We start from the raw sequence: 5,639 nt of genomic DNA on the forward strand, positions 1-5,639 counted from the left end.
TTGACTCACCTTCAAGTGGAGGGATAAGCAAAAGCAGAAAAGGCTCACCCCTGGCCGTTTTGAGATGTACATTTATTGAACACCTAAGGCTGGCTTCAAGCACCACAAAGAGAGGGAAAACGGGCTATCGATCGATGAGGTCATTGTATTGCTGCCAACGGATTACCTGAGAAAACACGAGGGTTTTTCCCCTCTCGGCGCTCGTCTTTTTCGCCTGCTTTGGTTAACCGGTTTTTATTGTCACTTTCGGCGGACAATTAGGCGGCACAACAACTTGCTATCTAAATTAAAGACGCCGGTGTTTCCTGCGGGAATTTTGCGGTGGTTTTGATCCGGCGACCTGCACACGTGCGTGCCCCCGCCTACATGTGTCTAACGGCTATTATGGCATTCGACAAATTAAGAAGATGCGCTAGGGCGAGTGTTTCTGTCTTTTTATTTCATCGAGTTCTGTTGCAGTTAAGCCTGTCTATGTGAGAATGATGATTTTTTTGTGTGTAACTCCAGCGTAACCTTGCGCGTCATTACGACCCCATGTTTCTTTTTACCATAACAAGACGATAATTTCGGCCATAGTTGGCAGATGTTCGTTTACAGCGCCAAGAGGCAAGAACACGAAAACGACATGAAGGTCAAGCCTGCTCATTATACCACATGCCGCTTTACTACCGTTATTGTTTGTAGAAAACTTGCTGATTTCTCGTGTGACCGGTGAACATGACTACAAAGCAAGCAGAAGCAAAAGCCTTTAGCAGCCTCACGAGGCCTCCATAATGCATTTTTACCCTGACAGCAGGTTATTAGGAGTAGTTATCTTCGTCTGTGTCCGTCGTGGTGTGTCCATCGCCTTGTGGGCGTAACCACGTGGCAGTGCCGCGTGGGCGTCCACAATATCACGGAGCATGGGTTGCCAAGCGCAGATTCGAGAACCAAAATTATTTTGCCATTTCGGAAGTAGTATACGGGATCGGACCATGCCCTTCCGCTTCTGAATCAGGATCACTCGGTTGCGAGTCTTCGCTGATAACAAGCCATAATTGCGGGCTTCATATTCAAGTTTTGTGGCCTGTATTTTTGTAAGTTTTGTGGCATGTTCCGCTGTGAGGAATTACCGTAACGTGGAATGCAGCCATCGAGAAAATGCCGTATTAGGCCCACCGGAAGAAATTCTCCACTTTGGCTTCGCGTTGAACAGAGCGCACGTTATATGGACAACACAACTGCGTTGATGCCTCTGTACTTGATTTCTGTCATACAAATGTCACCCACACCCGGTCGTGTTTCGGCATTGCTCGTTACTTGGACGGTTTGGCGCAGCTAGTTAAAGGCGTCACGTCATTCTCCCTGTAAATTTCGAACCCACTGCGCCTGAAGTGTTTGGCCTTCTCGCAGGAAACACATTGAAATCCATTTATTTTAACGGACTATTCTACCTACGTTTCAGAGATGACAAGCACGTTCTTTCGCTAAAATCCCGTGTCCGTTTCGATGTCGAGAGCACGATACCTGGGGCCCTTGTATTCTAACACGAGAACGATTTGTGCGTTATGCAGAATTTGGTGGGATTGTTATACAAAGCTGCCTCTCTCACCTTCTGTTTTTCACGCCTTTACACGCCTGCCCCCGTAGCTCATGGGTAAAGCACTCCAAGCCCACGAACTGGTATTAATTATGATAATCATCGCCCCAATACGCGACGTTGCGTTTTGCGTCCGCATGAGCCCGTTTATTTCAGCTGTCCGACGTTACAGGGTGCACACTAATGTAAGCCCCTTACATATGAATAGAATGCTCAGCGCTATATGACAGTTCCCCGGTAGGTAGTTCAGGAACCTATTTATTTATACCTGTTACTGCAAGTACACGAGCTGTCCGTACCTAGGGAAACGTAGCTTGGTAGTTTCCGCATCGTGCGGGAGCTGCACGCAGGACTGTTAGTAAATGGATCCGAATTTTTAGAAGCCTAGCTTTTACTAGCAAATCCAGAGCAGTTTGGGCGCCTGGCTTATGCACGAGAAAACCAAGGAAGACAAAAAACGAAGTGCATGAAAGACGACCAAAACGTGAAACCAATAAAAAGGGAGAGAACGATGGGGCAATCCAGGCAGCGCGGTCGTAGGCGGGAAAGTGCGTCAGGAAGAAGAGCGCGTCACAAGCGCCGCTTCCATGACGCCAGAGTCGAAACAGACGATGAACTTCGAGCCGGGCGGTTGACGTCAGCCAAGCGGCACAACCAAGAGCCAATACAATCGCATGACCGCATAGCCTCTTGGATGCGTCATTACACGCCAAATGTTGCGGAAATCGGAGAACTGATTCTAGATCAGGTACGGTTGCCTTTAGGTCCACTACCGGGACGACGAGGCAACAATCGGCCTCACCACCAACGTTTCTGAGGGAACTCGCTTTCGCTCCCTTCCCACGGAGTAAGAACAAGACAGAAGGGGGGAAAAGCTAGCGGCATCCATGTTTAGAGCATTGCTCTGTGGCCGTTCCGGGCGTGGATAATCTGTAATCGTAAAGGATAACCTGTACGAAGTCACTATGATCGTGGCACGCACGCACCGAAGCACAAAAATATTGAAAGTGTACAAACGAGGTAGGAAGTTAGAGCTTTCAGAAAAGAGAACGTTACCGTTATATATGGCACGTTATATTACAGTTATGACTAGTTATAGCACTATTGAGGGACCAATGTGATGTCAGATATCTCGGCTCTGTAACAGAGCCAACCAATACATGTTATGCGTTCATTCGCGGTCATCGCAGCATATTTGGATGCATTTTTGTGCGCCATCTTGCGCCATCTTGCCTGTCAGTGATGATTTCAAATCGTGAAACTAAAAGAAGATGGTTATACTATTAGCCTTAAAAATATTTTTAGAGGCTTTGAGGTCGCTTAGTACGTTATCGTTGCCTTTGTAATGAAAGTATGGGAGAGAGAATGCATATTACGTACGGACCAAACCTTGGTGAACTACGGCATGTTTTTGACGTCAATTTTAAGTGAAGCTTACATGCCTTTGGTTCTATATATTCTTAATGTTTGGGAACCAAAGCTCCCGAGGTCACAACCAAAGTTGCACGCCGTTCAAACATGATTTGGATCACAAGTTTATGGGTTTATTCACTTGAATATGTACCTTGAGTAGATTAGGGAATTATTAGCACTATTTTCAATATAAAAACTTGACTTCGACTTTAGTCTTATACGTCTCATCTCTTGGATGTGCACTTTGAGTAGATTAGTCATTAATAGGCACCATTTTTAAGATCAGTAGAGAATAATAAATCTATGTGGGCATATGCATGTGTCTTTATTAATGATAACTGCCGTCAACGCCCAAGAGAGAAAAAAAATTGCTCCTGCCTTTCACATAAATTCTTTGTCACCTGTATGTGGTGTGCTAAAAAGCTTCGTCATCCACCTCCCGATCCAGAGTGTAATGGCACACGATATTTTATTTTCATTTCTGTGGTGCTTTTTACCTATAGCGTGTTTTTTTGGTACACCATGTAACCGGTTATATACAAGCTGTGTGTAGGGGGGGATACAACATAACACGTACACCGGAAAATGACCCGTGGACAGCAATGATTCCATCACATTCGAAGAGGCGTAACCAGTCAAGCGGCGCTTTTCAATATATTTTTGTTGATGCTTGGAACCGGAGGGCTTAGTGTCCCGGTCCTCCTCTCATGTATGCAAATCGCACCGACGAAGTGCAAAGGCACTCGCGATGTGGACTTCTGCTGTGAATAACATTCGATAACGTCCTAACGTCTGTCCTTGGCGTTTTTCGTCTGGAGAAAGGAGCAATGATCGAATGGCATGGACAGGGTGGCTGTTCTCGGCATTTAACCCTCACCCCTTACGCCCGCAAGCTCTTCAGAGTGCATGCACTCTTCTTATCTACCCTCCTCCTCGATCGACAGTGCTTGCATGTTATACATGCAAGAGCACAGATACAAATGGAGAAAGAGGCAAATACGATATATTGGTTCCCCGAATCTGTACGTGGATCGTGTGCACGGGATCATTGCTCGTCTGCTTCCGACGCGGTGTTTCATTCCACTCCGCAATGGGAGAGCGATTATTTATCTCGGCGGTTTCTGCAGGAATGGTTGTTGCAGGAGAATTTATAGAAACCGGAATGGAGAATTCAGTTTCCTTGACTGGGAAAGAATAAATAGCTCATGCCGCATAAAAGTGCAATCAAAGAGTGCCGACGAGTCGTGAGTTGAAAGGTGGACCGCGGCGCAGGCAATTGAAAGTTGCACAGGGAGCGACCGATCAAAATGACCACGTGCTCGCTCCGGTTCGTAATCGACTCGTAATCCAGAATGGCTGGTTAAACGGCCAGTGCTTATATTTGCGCTTGCATATCCACCAGTAATGTGGTGAGAAACTATAAGCTAATCCAGGCAAAATATTGGTAAAAAATTATTACGTTCCCACCTAAATGAAGTTGACGACAAATACAGCGATGCTCTCAATGTGTACAGCTATCTAATACATCTATTTTGCCGTAACTAACAAAAGTCCGCGCGGAGCCTGAAAAGACAAGTCGAAATGTTTTATCCAGCGTTAATACTTTTGTATTTTATCAACGTGAACCTGAATGCCCTCGAAACAAAAACTCGTACGTACATTCTTTGCTTAGCTCGCTATCGCGTGAACGTTCACCTTATGATCGGCATTTTACATCTCACGCAGAAACAAGTCGACCAGCGCAGTAGCGCTAGCAACCGAAGAAGAAATAGAAAACACCCAGGAGGGTACTAGGCCAGGAAGATTAACGATTCCCTAATTGCAATAACTCTATCAAAATGACTGAAGTAAAATAAGACAGAGATGGATCAGATATGCGTCTATAATACGTGCTATAATACGTGATTGTATGTGCACATCCCCAAGAATACTCGCGGGTTTGCTTGACCACAGTACGTACAAATGAAGCATAATTGCACGAAAGGGAGAAATACCGGTGAGTGACGAGTCTCGACGTATTATTTGACTCGAGAAATGAGGTCACTGCTGTGACTGAGCGCAATACTAGTACGACGTTTTGAATTTCGTGATGTCACAGCATAGTTCGCATGTGCATGTACAGAGCGGCAAAGCCCTAACGAGAAGATAAGCACACATTCTGACGAAAGGCATGAATCTCGCGAAGAAATAACAATGGGGTGTCCAGGAAAGTCTCCAAAGTTACGGCAATCTAAGGTGCCAACTATCATGCCTTTATCACATCGAGGGAGCAAGAAAATCGCACGTAACACCACCAACGAGTGTAGCTGATAAGACATCGCGCTTCATTAACCTACCAAACACCTTTTGTTTTTTTTAGCTCTCTGCGCTTGTATTATCGTCTGTATGTAATGCAATATTGGCAATTAATGCAGGCCGGGATCTAGCGTTTTCGGCCTCACCAAAGAGTTGTCACTTTCGTTCTCAGTGTGCATCCCCCTGGTATGGTAGTATTGGTCTCAGAAGTTTATAACATTTCCAATGCTTTCCACCAAACTTACCATCGCCCAACCTGCTTTTCTTTGAATGCGCTTGAATCAGGAAAAAAGAAGCACATTAGAGTTCGCACTTGATTGAATAAAACATATCATTGTCACAAAGTACACGT

General features: G+C 45.4%; 1 protein-coding gene across 1 annotated transcript in view; it reads right to left on the reverse strand.

Annotated features, from left to right (window-relative positions):
• Positions 1 to 5,600: 5,600 nt before the first annotated feature.
• LOC144148817 (nose resistant to fluoxetine protein 6-like) overlaps positions 5,601 to 5,639 on the reverse strand; it is a 65,344-nt gene continuing 65,305 nt past the window's right edge. The window contains exon 15 of the mRNA XM_077680339.1: positions 5,601 to 5,639. This exon is cut by the window's right edge and continues 284 nt beyond it. The gene's annotated coding sequence lies outside the window, so the exon portion shown is untranslated.

Source organism: Haemaphysalis longicornis, unplaced genomic scaffold (assembly GCF_048455015.1).
Source record: "Haemaphysalis longicornis isolate Haplotype H1 unplaced genomic scaffold, Haemaphysalis longicornis Haplotype H1 scaffold_1, whole genome shotgun sequence".
Taxonomy (NCBI): domain Eukaryota; kingdom Metazoa; phylum Arthropoda; class Arachnida; order Ixodida; family Ixodidae; genus Haemaphysalis; species Haemaphysalis longicornis.